This window comes from Struthio camelus, chromosome 2 (genome assembly GCF_040807025.1).
Source record: "Struthio camelus isolate bStrCam1 chromosome 2, bStrCam1.hap1, whole genome shotgun sequence".
In the NCBI taxonomy this organism is placed as follows: Eukaryota; Metazoa; Chordata; class Aves; order Struthioniformes; family Struthionidae; genus Struthio; species Struthio camelus.
The window spans coordinates 138177596-138194575 of NC_090943.1; the positions used below are offsets into that span (position 1 = coordinate 138177596).

General features: G+C 40.2%; 1 protein-coding gene across 2 annotated transcripts in view; it reads left to right on the forward strand.

Moving 5' to 3' along the window:
- Positions 1 to 6462: 6462 nt before the first annotated feature.
- RB1CC1 (RB1 inducible coiled-coil 1) overlaps positions 6463 to 16980 on the forward strand; it is an 83665-nt gene continuing 73147 nt past the window's right edge. For both annotated transcript variants that reach the window (XM_068932714.1, XM_068932713.1), the window contains exon 1: positions 6463 to 6590. The gene's annotated coding sequence lies outside the window, so the exon portion shown is untranslated. The remainder of the gene's footprint in view (positions 6591 to 16980) is intronic.

Sequence of the window (16980 nt, forward strand, 5' to 3'; positions counted from 1 at the left end):
GATCAATGAATATGAAAAAGCTCCTGAGTAATAAAATGAATGCAAGTGGATTCAGAATTCAGATGTTGTTAAAAAATGATTGAAGACCTCACCTAAATTAGTCTACTCCTACAGTATCTTTTTAAATATTTTAACCAGCTTCTTAGAAATATTTGATAGGTGTAGTGTCTTCTGGAGATGCAAAGAATCATCAATTCAGTTTATTCACTTAATTGATGTCAATGACTAATTCTTTGAATTGAGGCTCTGCGAGCTGGGGAAAAAAATGACAGTTTTGTTTCCATTCCATTCAGGAAAAAAATGAAACAAAGAAGGGATGAAAGCTAGAGTTTACCAGAGTGAAGGACAAAAAATTAAGATGTTAGCAGATTATATTTTCACCCAATAATTCATCTTTATGCCAGCACAAATGGGTTTTATATACTTGTTTTTAGGTTCTTAGTAGTTCTTTTTTAAGATAATCAATCAGATACATTAAATGAAGAGTTTCTGCATCTTTAATTTCCAGTTTACGTTGATAGAAAGGTTGGGGTGGGCAAGCTTATATGGTAATTTAAAAAGGCAATTAGTTCATTTTTAACAAAATGTAAAAAATGCCAGACCCCTAAATTACTGACTTAGATTATACTTATTCATCCTATTCTAGCCTTTGAAAAAAATACAGTGCACATGAAAATCAAAATACAGAAGGAATGGATAAAGTGTAGATGCATATAAGTCTCTCTTACTAGACCGCCCAGTGAGGTGCATTTGCAGCCTGAGTGCTGCTATGTCAGCTGGCTTGAGGCCTGGGTTTTCAGTCAGAGAAGTTTAATAATCCCTGTTCCGGAACAACGCTACACCTTCAACCTGCTTTCCTGTATCTGTCCCAGGACAAACTTTACTACTGGGGCTAAGGGAGGAGCTGAAGCCTCCAGATAAGTCTGCACCTGTTTGCTTACAAATTAATTCTTTGAGCTCTAGGACACGTGATTGATGTTAAATCATGAAAGGATCAGAATACATTATCTGGGAATAGAATGACCATTCGATAACTAGAGTATTATTTTACAAATGGGGACAGTATATCCTGTCACATAACTGTAAAATTAAAGGAGATCTCCCATACTGAAAGAAAAAGAAGTTTCTAGCAACTTGGGCCAACTCAGTTCTAGGTATAACTTCTTCAAAACAAATATCTGCTTATGTAATTAATTTTATTGTTTGTAGGAATTAGGCTTAGCATTTAAAATTATGAATGTATATATGAAAATGACAAGTGCTTTAACATAAAAATTATAAAGCTGCTATAGAGTAAAAAATGGAAATTCTATTAGTAATATTAAAAATTTAATAAAGTTAATATAGCAATACCTTTGTATCACTTTAAATATCATCTCTGTTGCTCTCTGTGATCTTCCGCGTATTACTTGCTTGGGCTTCTTCTGCTGAGTATCCTTTCAGGGTTCTGGGGAGGTGAGATGGGAAGCTCCGGTTGTTACGTGATAGACAAATGGGGTCTCTAAATGAAAAGTGCACTACAGAGGAGTTTTATATGATTACTCAAGCTGCCTGTTTTCCCTTCAGAGCTTCAGTTACTTTAGAGGGTATGTCCATCCTTACCGTATTTTATCTGAGGTTCTTATATCTTTCGTATATTTCTGCCCAGGGCCAATAACTGATCTCATGACCTATAGGTTAAATTGAAGCTAACCATCCCCTTCCTGCAAGGAGCTAGGACAAGAAACAGGACAAATCAAGTAACTCACTTATGAATACAAAACCTGTGTAGTCAGAATTACTTAAATATATTGGGAAGAGTCACATGATGTTAAAATCACTAGTTAGGAATGATCCACAAGAGGGTCAGAGGGAGTGGCATGCTTTCAAAATTGGCATCAGCAGCTTATGACTCATTGGCCGTTTGAAAATAAGAGATCTTATGGACCACTGTTCTGGAGAAGTGGGACAGTTCTTGGTGTTTGCTATGGACTGCTGTGCTATATTAAGAGATAATCAATTCTTTAAGCACCTCTATCTAGTATATAGGAGAACCTGTGTTGTTACAGATTGACGTTTGCTTTGTTTGTATATACCAGTTCAAAACAGTAATATATACTTTGTGCTTTAAAAATGACTGTTTTATAAAAAGATTACTATTTTATAAAGTGGTTAACTCATTTAGCTGCAGGAAAACTTAAACAATGAATAATCTTTCCAGATTAGTCTATTAGATGTCACAAAGCCTCAACTGAGAAAGAAGGAACTTTGGCTTAAAGTTTGGCTTAGCAAGGAAGTGAAAGCAGGTATTTCTAATGTTTAAAAAAATGAAAAAAAGACAGAAATGAAGGGAAGTTGATAAAGATAGCAAATGTAAGGGAAAAAGAAGTACACAGGGAGAATTAATGGCAAGCAGGGCTAAAGAAAATAGGAAGATGTGGTTTTTCAAGTACATTTGGAACTAAATAAAGTACTGATGGTACTGGTTGGGCAGATTGCAATTGTCCATGAAAAAGGTATAGAAAGCTTGATATATTATTTCTCTGATACTGAAACCATTTATCTGACCTGATGTTATCAGTTGAAGAGGTGTGTGTGATAAACTGGAGAAACATTACAGATGAACTGTGGGAATAAACACTTAGAGTGGAACTCAAGATGCTTGGTTTATTTGGTGCCACAGAGAAAACTAAGGGGTGTCGAGGAGCAAAAAGCAAACAGACGTTGCCAGAAGAGAAGTATGTAGCAAATGAAATGGCTAACAGTGAAACTGCACAGTTGAGGTAATAGTATGGGGCTTCAGTGATGACAACAATTAACCACTGTAATCCTTGAAATTTTAGATTGACACTGGATGTCTTTTCAAAAAGTTCCAAATCAAACGGGAGTTTTGACAGTCTTGTCACATTTGTTCTGGGAAAAAAAGGGAGTGCTCAGACTAACTCATGTCTCCAAATTTTCTTTTGGTATTTAGTGAACTCAATATTTGCTTTCTCTCTAAATATTATCTCCCCAAAAGCATTCTTGTCCTGACTTGGAAGAAATCCACGCCCATCAGTTTGTAGCAGTTAATCAACCACACTTACAATTTTTTTAAATTTATATGACTTGGGTTTGCAGCTGGAATTTTTAATTATAAACCACATTTTCAGTATCCAGTTTTATATACAAAATATTTTGAAAGTATATTTAAAATAGTAAGGAGCAGAGTCATGCCAATAAGCCCTAACAAGGCATGAACGCAACAGTCTGGGTTGAATGGACTACCGTATTCAGGAGTTCGGTTGGATATGATGTAAGAATAATCTGAGGAGAGAATATACAAAATAGACACAAAATCCAATAGGCTAGATCAATTAATTTTTTTCTGTTACAGACTACCATTTCCTTGATATAGTTAATCTAAAAATTGATGCATTTTCACTGTTTTTTAACTTTGCATATAAACCTACTTCAAATCACGGTAGCCATCACAGCCGTGACAGCACTCCGACCCCTTCCCCTTCAGGCCTGGCTGCCTGTGCTCAAGGCCAGCTGTAACCACGGGACCTGGCATCAGGCTGCTGGGAAAAAGCAGTGTGAGAGGCTGCAAGCCCTTCTTGGGGCTGCTTCCCCCTTGTTTCAGAGTTGCATTTCAGCCTAGGGCCTTGGCCCTTACTTGAAATATGTCGCAGTTGTGCCCAGCCATGTACCCCAATGATCCTGATCCACTGAGTTGACTTCCTGGCTTGACCCTAAACCTGCCTTGTCACTATGAACTTGAACTGCCTGCCACTGAACTAGGTGGCTGAACTAGGTTATTATTGTCACCAGACCTCACTCAGGTACCGAGAGATTGTGCCCCTTGGATGTGATGACACTGCCCTTCCTGACTTGCTGTCACCCTCATCTCCCAGTTTGCCTTTCCTTGCAGAGCAGCCTGCTCTTTCTGCTCCCCGACTGCAGCTGCAAAAACATGTAGTTTAAAAGAGAAACATACTTTTGGTATAACCAATTAGGCAATCCAAATTAAAAGCACTCAGCGAAAAATTCCTTCGACCTTCTTGCCTATTTTACAGAATGTGAAAATATATATAGGTGAAACTTAATCTCCTGAAAAATATGTTGAAAGAATAATAATCTTGATTTTGAATAGCACTTTGAAAATGTGAAGAATTATCAGCACTTCTGATTTAATGCTTTGTTATCACACACTCTGGAGCAAAATAATCTTCATTAAAATACTACTTTTTGAGGATAGAAGTGCTAGACATAATTCTAAACTTTTGTTTGTTTTTGTTCAGACAGGCACATCGAAAGAAAACTATAATTAGCTGCTTGGCCTAAGTGGCTGTGGATTACGTTGAGAGGAAGCAACGTAATGAAATGTTAAAAGAACAAGCCAGACCAACCCGCTTTGCTAGCAGTGCTTTGCTTAGTCCTCAGTTCCTGCCTCAGTCCTGCCTGATCTTCTGACATCAATAGTTGTTCCACACGTGCTGTAGAAGACTGAATAGCTCTTACATGCCTAGAGCCTCACTGCGTGCAATTGCTGAATGCTTGAATGACAGAGGTGTTTTGTCAGAAAGCAGCAAACCTGTTGGCAATGCTGCTGCTTCTGTGCTTGAATGGCTGCTGTTGGTTCTCTTCAAATCGCATTAGGTCTCTCACTGTAGTACATCCACAAGATATTTGGCCAGACATGCTTATTGAGGCTCACGGGTGCTTCAGGTTTACTAAACCTCAACTTTCTTTTAACTCCCTGCACCTCTAGTTTATTTCCCTGTTCATAGTACGGATGGCACTTGTTTTGCAAAGTTCTAATTGGATGTCATTCCCTTCACACCAGAGAACAGTCCTTCACCACATTCGAAGAAATGATGACAGAAATGACCATCTGGGTGGGATGCAAAAAGCAGAAGATGGCATCTCTGCAGCCAGAATACTTGACTGGCATAATCAAAGTTACACTATACAAAGTTTCTCTAAATTGCTTTGTTAGCAACTTGAACTATACTTCCCATTAAAATATGTCTGCTTATCAGAAGTACCAGTGACTTCTCTATTTACTATTGTATTCTGACATGCCAAAGATGTCTTTCTGAATGTGGGTAATTAGGGCACGTCTCCCACGAAGCGGCAAGAGTTGGAGAGCTTACAGCAGCGGTGTTTTTCCATGAACATCTACCCATCTGTAGAGGCCGTAACTGTCCATCAATGTCCTTAATGTGACAGATAACCAGGAAGCTCTTCAGCCCAGCAGAAGTAGCTACCAGGAGGTTTCTATGAAAACCACAAAGCCTGGTCCAGCTTATGAGAAGTGGCAGATTTATGAGCTGATGAACTAGAAGATGAAATTTAAATTAGGTGAAGGTGCTGGGCACATGAAGAAATGTTTCAAAACAGGCCTAAGATGGAACTGGGAGAAAATACCCTGCATGATGTAGTTATTTTACTAAATGAACCTGTCCTGCAGGGTGAGACTGAGAGGCTTGTCCTCTCTTTTTCCTTCCTCCTCGGATGTCCTTGCTTCACGTTCTGGCCGCAGTACTATGCTATGAATTTATTCTGTTCCGTGACGCACTGCCTACAGTATATATCATGGAAAGAGAGAGGTCATAGCGCTGTGAGGCAGTGGAGGATGTACAGCCTGGCCGTACTCTGTGCTTTGGTGCAAGATGGGCTCAACTTGAGCTCTGTGATCCTCACCTGCATTTAGGAGTAAAACTCAGAACTTCCTCACGCACCTCTCCAGCTCATTCCTTATGGTTTACGTGGCTCTGCCCTCACCCTGAAGAAAAAGACTGAAAAGTTCAAAGGGCTAAGCTACAGCAGGAAACTGAAAATGCCACAGGCAAAGTTCGCTTTCCTCTCCTCAGGCCTTGAGCAGGAGGTCAGGTACTGCTGAAGGCTTTGCTTCGCGCCCAGACCTCTCCCTCCCCGTCCCTAGCTGCTGGGGGCAGCGCCCTGACTGCACACCGGGCCCCCCTCTGCTGCCAGGAGGGGAGTGAATGCTTTTTGGCCTTGGCACGGAGGAGGACTACCCCCTGCCCCGCTGCCCAAGCGCAGATGGGCGACAGCCTCCCTCACCGCCCTGGGCGAGGCCCAGGCGAGGCCCTCTGCGGCCCCCGCTTACGTCACGAGCGGCCACGCCCCTTTCGCTTATCCCCCGCGGACGTGCCCGCCCCCTCTCCCCTCCCCACGGCTCCGGCTTCAACGGCCCACGGGGTTTCTCCGGGTGGGCGCCAGGGGCCGACTGCCGCCTCTTCCGGGCCCGCTCTCCCTGCGCCCTGCCTTCCGCTCTATGGTTCCGCCTCCCGGCCGCCCCACCTCCCAGCATGCACTCGCGGCGGAAGCGGGTGACGACAATAACAAACGGCGGCGGCTGCGGTAGGACTCACCGTCCCCGCGCTGCGCTGCCCAGCCCGCACCGCACCGCACCGCGCCCCCTCCCCGCCCCGCCCGCCCGCCTCCGTCCGGCCCCGCCCGCCGCCTCTGGCCGCCCGCCACCCCCTCCCGGGCGAGGTGACCGCTGAGGCGGCGCGTACCCCCGCGGAGCCGCCGGGCCCGGCCGCGGGGGGAGGGGGCGCCGCCGCCGCCCCGGGATGCGTGGTGCCGCCGCGGGACCCTCGGTGAGTGGCGCCGAGGCCAGCGGGGGATCCCGCTCCTCGTCCGCGGCCCCTCGCAGCGGGCGGGGGGAGGGGCTGGCGGGGCTGGTGGTGCCCCGCCGCCACCAGGGCTTCGTCCCCGTCCGTTACCGGGGGGGTGGGGCCGCCCCTGGAGGGGGGAGCTGACCGCCGTCGGGCCGCGGCCTCCCCCGCCCCATGGGCGCGAGGGGCGACGAGGGGGCGGGTGGGGCTGGGATCCCGCTCCTGGCCCCGGTCCCGGTCCCAGCCCCGGGGCGGCGGGGTGACCCCGCGCAGCCGGGGGCGGGCGGCGAGCGGGGCCCGGCCGGGCCGGGGGGGCGGGGGATGGCGGCGGCCGTCCGCTTCCCGAGCGGGAGCGGCGCTGGCGGGGCAGCGCCCGGCGGGCTGGGGTGCGCCCTCTCTGCGACTCCGCTTCCAGGGCGAGGGATCCGCCGTGAAGTTACTACAAGGAATGACTCAGCCTGCCTGCGCCGTCGTGCTCGCCTCTGACAGCGCTCAGGCAAACGCTGGGCAGAAGTGTTGTGTTTACACATGCTCTTCTGCCTGTGTCTGAAGTGTTTATACTTATTTCTGTTCCTGAGGAAGCATGTGTTGCGTACTGAACTTTCCCATTGTCCTCGCCTCCTTATTACATTCTAGTGTTCTCTCAGGCTGTTTTGTTGACCTGTGTGGACTTTTCTTTCTCTGTGCTCCCTCCCGCCCCCAGCAAGTTCTCTCTGACTGTCCTCCAAAGGTGGAAATGCTAATATGAATGTTGGAGAAATTAAGTGAACTGATCTTTGCAACACCCATGCTCCTTACTTAACTTTATCTAGAGTTTAAAAAAAATCATACCTGAACCCGAAATACTCAAAACCAAACCCAGATGCGTTCATCTTCTTATAGTTATATGCCTTTTCCACTGTATTATTTGTTTGTTGTTTGAAGTAGTGAAGTGGTATGCTGTATCGATGAGCCATTCCCTGTGGTACATATTTAAAGCTTTCATCTCTGTTTCCTTTTCCTTATGGGAGAGAACAAGGAGGTCAGGTATCCTTTGTGCCACTCATAGAAATATGAGTTAGAAATAGTTGGGAAAATTGGCCTTATGGAAGTTTTCACACTTCTGAAATTTTCTGTTGATTGCTTAACAAAAGGTACCTCAACTGTGCTGGAAAAATGAAGATGATGGAAAGCATACTTACTATAGTTGAAGGAGCTAGAAAGTATTATAAGGAATATTTTATATTATAAAGAGTTCATAACAAGAGAGAAAACTTATGCAATGTTGTGAAATACTTCCGTTGTGAACGTGAGACATTTTTAATACCTACCACCTTGGGAAGTTTTTTTAGAGGATGAAGGAGGTGAAGAAAGGACCTTGCTATTATCTCATATTTTAGCATAAATTTTAATGCTGAAGAGCAAATATTAGCAAGCAAGAAGTAAGACATTTAAAAATCATTGTTCAAATGAGGGTAGGGAGAGAATACATTTATACTTATTCTAAATGCTGTCTAGAATTCAGAGAATTTTATCCTATTATATTAGGAGTAGTGAAGAAAACGTATGGTTGAAGTCCCATGCCTCATGTTCTTGATTAAGTGAAGCTACAGAACTAGGAAGAGAAACTGGGCCTTTTAGGATAATAGGTCAGCGTACAGTAGACCTAACCGAAATTTTGAGGTAAAGCATTGGTGTACAGTTTAATTAGTTGTATAGGGGTTCTTTGGTTAAAAAAAAGTCTTTTATGCTATGTTCTGTTGAACTAGGCCTATGCTCGGCACATATTTGAGTTACTAGTCTTTGGGATCTTATTCAAGGGACTGTCTCTCTACCCATGTCAAGTTACCATAGTTATAATTAGAAGTGCATAAAGCAGACTTGCACTCTTATTTGAGGAGAGAACAAGGGTTATTTTGAGGTCTTTTGTAGTGTCTCTTTAAAACATTGTCCCTGTGTGCACTCGGAACATAGCTAAGGTTACATGCTCTTGCAGGACTTAAGGTGAACAACATAGTTTCTGAACTGCTTCTAAATTTCTTAGAATTATAATTATTATGGTTAAGTAGGGGATAAGTGTATGTGAGAGGATAGGAATAACATGTTTTGCTCCTTTTGATAGGAGAGTGGAATTAAGGGTAGCTTGTTACCAGTTTGTTCCTATGTTTTTATTTGTTTTTAAACTAGTAGTTGAGTTTATTGAAATATTGTGGTAGAGAGAAGCAAGTCAAAATGAAAAGCTATGAGAGCTGCCAAGCTATATCACACATACCTGGCTGTCACACAAGCTACTCCAGAATTGTTTGGTCACTGTCCAAACAGTCATGTGTCTCCTTCTGCACGTGCGTGTGGCCCAGGAAAGTTGTGCTGTTGATGTTGGTCCACCACACAGTAACATTACATGAGGAGAGTCTACAAAGCGGGGGGAAAAAAAAAGTTTTAAAAACCTGGTGCCTTAAATTTTGTCTGTAAGTGTTACTGGAGGAACGAAGCTAATGAGGAAATGACTTTACTAGTAGTTGTATCTTAATGCAAAAGGTAATCGGTGAAGTAGCAAACACTTGATTACAAGATATAAACTTCCATAATAGTACTATATTATACTGCAAGACCTGATTGAGCGCACCGATACCAAGAAAGCAAAAATGCGGTGTCACCAATATGTGAATTACATACGTTATTGCTAGGTTTTAAAAAAGTGTCTGATTTTGTAGGTGATTTCTCACATTAATGTTTTCAGTGAATAATTTGAAGGTTTCTTGCCTTAATTCTTTGTTGGAAAAGCCTGCAAGATGATTGGTGTTAGAGAAATTGTTAGCAATGATTTATTTTGTGAGCTAATTAAGAATTCGGTGGATGTGCAAGTCATGACTATTTATGGGTTGGTTCATTTTTGCAGATGCACTTTTAATTTAGTATTGAGTTCACTTGAAAGAAATGGAAAGACACTATGGCCGTGTATCATCTACTTGTGTCTCCATTCTGAAGCTCAGTTGGAAGTGGATTTAGTTTGGTAACGTATCTTCTAAAGATAATGGGAGATGAGCGTTTCTAAATTATTGTTGACACTTAGAGCTAGAAATATCTAAATAAATATATTAATATGAATTTTTCAGGAAGTTTCAGATGGGCTTGCTTACTGTTGAGTGATTAGGAGAACCACCCATGACATCAGGAAAACTCTTGCTGGCCTTCTGTCCCTTTTGGTTTGTGTATTTTTCTTTTCTTGTTCAGGTTTACAGTCTGTGGTTCCAGTAGGGTTTTGAACTGAAGCTAGCTGCTCAAGCAACAGCAGTTGCTAGTGTAGCTTTTTGTGTATGTCCAGGATGTTGACAAGTTTCTTTTGGGAACAGGTTTTGCAGCTGGGCCTCCAATGTTTATCATATCAAAGTTAAAAGACTACAATGTGCCATATATAAATTTCTAGTTGGTGAGTCTAGAAATTTAACTGTTGTATCGTATAGCAGTGTTTCTATGTGATTTTTTTTTTCCAGTGTAATACTAGTTTATCTGTTTTTTATTGGTTACCTGTTGATCTGTAAATGGAATGTAAAAATGTTTTTGTTGACTAGCTGGGTCCAAAATGTCCTGCGTCTGCGACTTGCTGTGTAATACCATAATTGTGATAAGCAGACCAATGTGAGGATATTTAAAAAGACAGCAGCACTGCTTAAGTGATGTTCAAATGTGCCTTTGACTTTAGAACATTTTTTTTTCTTGTTATGAAATAGCTCTATTTTCTTATCTCCTAAGGGTCATTTCTGAAACAATACTTTTTACCTTTTCAGAAGAAAAGGAAAATCTTACTAGTAGAGGAAAAGTAGCAAGTTTAGTATTTGAACTGCCTCTTCTTTTTATTTGGAGGGATTAGGTGAAATTAGTGCCTGTAAAACATAAAAACAATGTATCAATTTTCATTATTATTCTTGAAAAGATGTGCCTAAACACTTGTATGCTGTTTTCGGTTTGAACAGATTTAAAGCAATGTGTACTTTAGAGGTAAAAAGTGGCATTAACGAAGTAATTGATGGGCAAGTTTTACTTCCATCAAGGATTTGAAAATAATATATCTCTTAGTAGGGAAAAAATACAAATTCTGTTCAGAGTGGCACTTTGATACCTGATTTTTGTAACTATTTGAGGTAGTTGCTCCTAAATTCTCAAAGTTTTTTTATTTAGTGTTTGAGTTCTCTTTTATAACTGTTTTAATTTGTCTGGCACTTTGTATGTTTAAATGTTTGTATTGCCTTTTGTCAAATATGCTGTAAGAGTCTGTTATGATTATTGCAGTTATGCAGTATCATTTTTATCCCTTGAACACTTTTGTCTGTATTACAAGGATTCCAAATGTCACATTTTTTTTTATCTCAGATTTTCTTTGGGCTATGTTAATGCCTAATAGCTGTGCTAGTATATCAAGACTATGGAGAGCTGATCGTTATGTGGTGTAGTTGTGATTAGGGTAGCCAAAGCTTCTACTGATGAGTGGTACTTTTCTTGATACAGCTTTCCTTCTGTCCTTTAAAGTATATATTTTTATTAAATTGATACAAAATGGAGATTATTACATAAGGATATATATTACATAAGAATATACTGTGTAACTGAACTATCAGCTCTCTTCCAATATATTATACTGATGCTGTATTGCCAGTATTCTACTAGTAAACTTAACATAATTGTTATTTAAAATATCAGCACAAATATTTTTATTGCCTTCTGATGAAAGAAACGTGTTTCAGACCCAGTCACCGCTTCTTTAAACCAAAAATCCAGGTACTACTTTAAAAAAAAAAAAATTTCATTTCTATCTGAACAAAAATAAAAGGAGGGTGAAGTATATAAACTTTATTTATGTAACATCCCCTCAAATTGTTGAAATGCCTATGAACTGTTAACAACGTTCGTAATATAACAAAGCAATTTTACATGCATGTTTTAACTGCAAATGACACAGCATAGTTGATTATGGAAGGGGTGTTCTTTGTGAAGTTGTTAATTTTTAAATTGGTAGTATTGTGGATTTATTAGTGCACTTCATTAACTGTTTTAAACTATCAAAGATTGATCCAGAAAAAAGGGAAGGAAGGGCAACTGAAAATTACTAAATACCTTCTTGAGATAAGGTAAAACTTAATATCCTTCAAACTTATCCTACAGCTTCTCTGATTTCTCTACATATTGGTGTTATCTTTCAGTTTGATGCCAGTAGAGACCTGAAGATGATCTACAACTACCTAATATGCCAATAGCATACTAAGGGGTGGATCTTTGATTATCATCTTTGATCAGATATGATCTTTGAATATGTGTTCCCCGGGAGAGTGGAGGTTACATTGAATCTGTGTGTCACTAATAGTACTTTACTCTTCTATTTCAGATAATGCAACTTAAAAGAGAATGTTGATAAATAGGAGGGAATTCATAGAAGGTTCATAGATGACACGCAGATTACAAGGAAAATGAAATGCTAGAGAAATTCCATCTCTGGTTGATCAAAGTTCAAAGGCTAGGTTAACAAGTATCCATATGAAGAGGAATTTTTAAAAAGTTTAGAAGTTGCTAATCATAACAGCTTATCAAGATTGTAGTGAATTTCCTTATTGTTGGAAAACTTTCATGTTAGTCTAAAATATGATTGTGTATAAATAAAAATTACTTAAGGAAAGTCCTGTGGTGGCTTTTACACAGGAGGTCAGAGTACATCACGGTGATCCTGTCTTGTCTTGCAGTTCATTGTCAATCTTGTTCCATTTACTTTCTTTTCTATCTGTAGTGCTTTCATTCTTGTATAATAAATGCTATTTAATAAATCTTACTCTGTGTGCTTTTATCCTTTGAAATGAGCCTTGGTGAGTTAGCTTGTACTATTGACATTAAAAAATGCATCACCACAAAGCTAGAAGGTATCTGGAGAGGGGGTGGTGGTAAATGTGGCGTGGTAGTGTATGTTTTGAGGAACTCCGTCCTCAATCGCATCTGTAGTAATTGCCCATTTTTGAGTTATCTTAGCCTGCTCATTAAGATAAGAGCAATTTTTTTTTAAATAAGAAGAACCATTAATAACTTGTGGGCAGTTAAAAATTTGAATGATGACTTGAAAAGCCTTGCGTGTGTTCTGGAATGACAGTGTTAAGTTAAGTACCTCCTGTACCCATCATCTGCTTTCCGCCCTTAGTGTTGGTGCAGCAGTTTGTGGGACTGTGTGGTGAACTGGATTATGGAATTAATCCAAGCTAACAGTAACCTGAGGAAGTAAGCCATTTCTAACTTATTACAGCATACTAATCTAGTTTACCCCTGTATAACTATGCAAAGGGGCGCTACTGAAAGTCCGTGCAGGGAGAGGAATGGAAGAAGAACTGGCTAAGGAAAGGGGTTGTTAGAGCTGATGCTCTTACTATGAAAGTGTTTATGTAATCATGCCTTCAGCTAGCCAGAGAAAGTGTTTGTGAAAGAGAAGCATTGATGCTGATATTGTCCATGTCCATGTACAGCATTGTCCATGTATGCTGTAAGATGTAAAGAAATTTTTTGCTTATTTCATGCAGAATTATTTGTAAACACAAAAATAATTAGCATGCAAAATCTTATGAATTGCTTATTTCTACAAGGGGAACTCCCTCCACTGGTATGGAGCAATTTGAATAAAACAACCTGAAACTGCATGTACCCAAGAGTACCATTTTTTGGAAAGTGCATGTATCAGTCTCCAGTTGGAGAGAAACATGTGTAGTCTGCAAATGCTTGTGAAGTGGCAAAATTATACATTTTTAAAAAAAGCTCAAAAGACCTGTAGTTAGCTTTGACAAGGATAAAGTCCCAGACAGCTGTGGAAAGGCTATTTCCATCAATTAAAAATAAAAGAATGAAAGGAAAAGAGCATTTCTTTAGGCTGTGGGCTGTTTCCTAGCAATGAGAATTTCAGAAAACCTTGGTTTGTTTTCTGACTTGTGTCAGGTAACTGAAACTCAAAAAATAGGCTTTTTGTCAAGTAAAAGATGTGGGTTTTTTGCAAAAGGTAGTGAACTTTTTTTACTATTGGAGGAGAATAACCTTTATCTGGTCCATTTCATGGATTGCATTTTGGCTGCTCTTCAAATACAATGAAAAGAAAGAAGTAAACAGATGCTAACACTCGGAGCAGAAGTGTTTTATAATTATATACATATGGAATCATGACAGTTTCTAGTAATTTGCTTGTTGCCTCATAAACGTGTTTGAAACTGTTTTTTTCCTAGAGTACATGATAAAAGTTCTGCCTGAACTTGTAAGAAGCTACATTGTTTTGGCCTCATCAGTTCAGACCTACTCCTTAATGCACAATGTTTTCTCACCTGTCCGGATGGAGTTGCTTTTCATCTCTTGCTGTTCCACCATTGATGCTGTTGAGGAACTGTAAGGGTATTGCTGCACCTACTTTGCTGATTGGGGAGAGAACAGGGGGCTTCTGCATAGTTCAGTGTTACTCCTGCATTCATAGTATATTTATGTATAATTCATTTTGTGAAAAAGTTAAGTACTAAGTTAGCGTTATGTAAAACGCTCATTTTTTTTAAGGGCCTTTATTCTCTGAATTACTGTATGATATTTGAAAATTTTAGTGAATTGGGAAGTAGGATCTTAGACATGTTTCCTGGCTGCTATGCAGAATTGCAGCCTCTTTTCTGTGTTAACAGTGGTGAAGAGACTTGCTTAACTGACCGGTAGCTGAGCTTGAGAGCTGCTAACAACGTAGCGGCTGTTGGAGATACTATAATTAAGTAACCGCCTCTGTGCCTGATGCACATATCAACAGAGTATAAATAGAGCTCCAGATGGCACCTTACTGATATCGGGGTTTGACAGCCTTTTTCAAGACCACGGTGTGATGTGAATGTGAAGTTTGTAGGTCTTGATATCTGGAGGTAATGAGAGATAGGTCCTCCATCTGGAATAATGTGTTTTAGGGATTAGTGTGGTCTTCTGGTTTAAAAAAAAAAAAAGTTTGGGGGTGTTTGGGGATTTTTTTATTTGGTTTTAGATGAAACCTGTTTTCTGCATCTGGGTCAGGAGGAGCTCTCCTTGCATGTTCATCATGTAGCTTAGGAAGGTTTTTGAAAATGTTTGATCTGTAGGGTTTTTAGCACGTTAGGCATGTTTTCTTGCAGCAATCAGTTGTCCAGATAAAGGTACAAATTTGCACTGTGATTTGGAAACTAAGGTGCTTCTGCTAAAAGCAGCAGTGTAAAGAATATGTGCCATCATAATGAGGTAATTCTGTCTGTTCTTATGATGATGATTGTGGTGCTCTGTGAAAAGGAGATATTTCTGGTTAGGTGCATTGGTTGCGGTACTGAAGAAAGCTCCTTCAGATCTACTCTCAGTGATGATACTATGACTAATGTGAAGAAAGTTGTTTGTTTTCTTTTCTCTTAAATTCAGCTTGGAATCCTCCTTTTCATTTGATATTAGGAATTACATTATTATTAGGAGATACATATTAGTAAAACCCTTTGATTGTGAGGTATGCCAGTTACATCAAGAGAAAGGAGCATTTTTGGAGAATGATACCTCACAAAGCAGGGGAAACAGAGGTAGAAGACAGACCTGCGTAATGTGAAATAGAAGAAAGCAATTTGAAGTGGATGGAACATTCTATGTTAGTCTAGCACTTTGTCTATTAAAGTTGCCTAAGCTGCGGTGAAACAGGAAATCCTGCTCCAAAAGCAGAGGAGCTAAAGGTGAAATCACAGGGGTTGCAGCATCTCTGAGGCAAACATTAAGTTTTGCTGTGTGGGATTGCAGGACAGCTTAAAAAGTTGACGTACCCAGGAGCTGATTTTCCATTCCCAGAGGTAATAAAGGTGTATCCTCATTTTGAGGAGATGTACTCCAGATAAGATAGCTGTTTCTGAAGATATTGATATTAAGTGAATGAGAAATAGCTCTTGAGTTTTTAGTGTGTGACAGACTTGTGAAACTCAGCCTCAGATGAATTGCTCTTTTCAACGGATAGGAAGTCCACAATGCCTCTCCTGTGAGAAGCCTGACAGTTGTGATCAGAGATGCCATTTGTGACTTGTATTGGAGACAGCATCTATTGCCCGCAATATAGCTTCAGCTGGTCCTCAGCTAAGAGAAGAGAACCTTCCTTTAATAGAGTCGTACAGATGATGTTCATGAAGAGCTATGTGAATGTCTAATAACTAGCGATACGGAATTGCAGACTTCTGAATGAACAGTGAGAGTATTGGCTGGCACAGGTAGTTAAGCTAGTTCTGTTTGTCTGCTGTCGGAGTGGAAACCCCTCCATCCTGGAGATAAACCTAGGAGGCATATCAGCCGCTGGGTCCTTTCTGGCCTGGGAGATGAAGCATTGATAAGTACAGCACTTACTGTACAGATATAAAGCAGTACTTCTCCAGACACTAAAAGCAAGGTAGCCTATACGACTGGCATGCTGTTGTTCTAGAAAACAGAGTGTTAAACTTCTGGGATTTTACAGAAGCCATGACTGTGACATGATTCAGTGTAAATTCATGTCATTAAAGAAAGGTGCATCAGTAACTTGATTTGTTCAGGTTTGATTTGTTAAACCAGTTTATAGAAGCAGCATGGAAAATGAGTGTCAAAAAAAAGTACTTAAACTTATTTAAAAAAACCCAGAATATTGTAGATGAAATTTAATGGCTTTAAAGCAAAGTTGGTAATACCCTTATAAACCTACATGGTGCGCATAAATTTTGTTTTCTCTGTCCTACACTGAATGCCATATTTCGGTGTTTGAGTTTGTGAAGTTGGAAAGAGTTGTACTCTAGAACAATGGGGCGGTCAAAATGGAGCAGTGATTCAGTGCATAATGGCAGAAATGGATAGTTAATGTAGCCATAGGATTATTTGTGGAATGCTGTGAAACCCATGACATTTATACTGTAATTACAGAAAGAGAAGGTCTATAAACAGACATTCATTTCCTTTTACAGATGTAGAAGCAAAGAGCATGTTCTGCACTAAATAAGCTACGTCTCAAAACTTCTAAACTGCATTGCAAATATTTATCAACACATTATTATAGAATTGTTCTAGGATTTATATTGGAGAGAAAAAGTTTGCAATATTTTTGTGCAGTGAAGAAAATGGAGTAATTGTATTGCAATTTAAATACAATATAGAGTAATGAAATAAATATTTCATCGCCAGCAAAACATTTCCTTGGATGCTTTTGGCGTTTTGTTAGCTAATATAGCAAGATACACGCCTTCTGAATGAATTCTGGAAGCTTTTTCTACTTCAACTGTATACTGTTTGTATTTTCATTTTTTCATTATTTTTACTTAATTTCTACCATCTTCTATCTGCTCTGGCAGTTACTATAGAAGTTCCTGCTTTCAAATTTTCAGCTATTTTTATT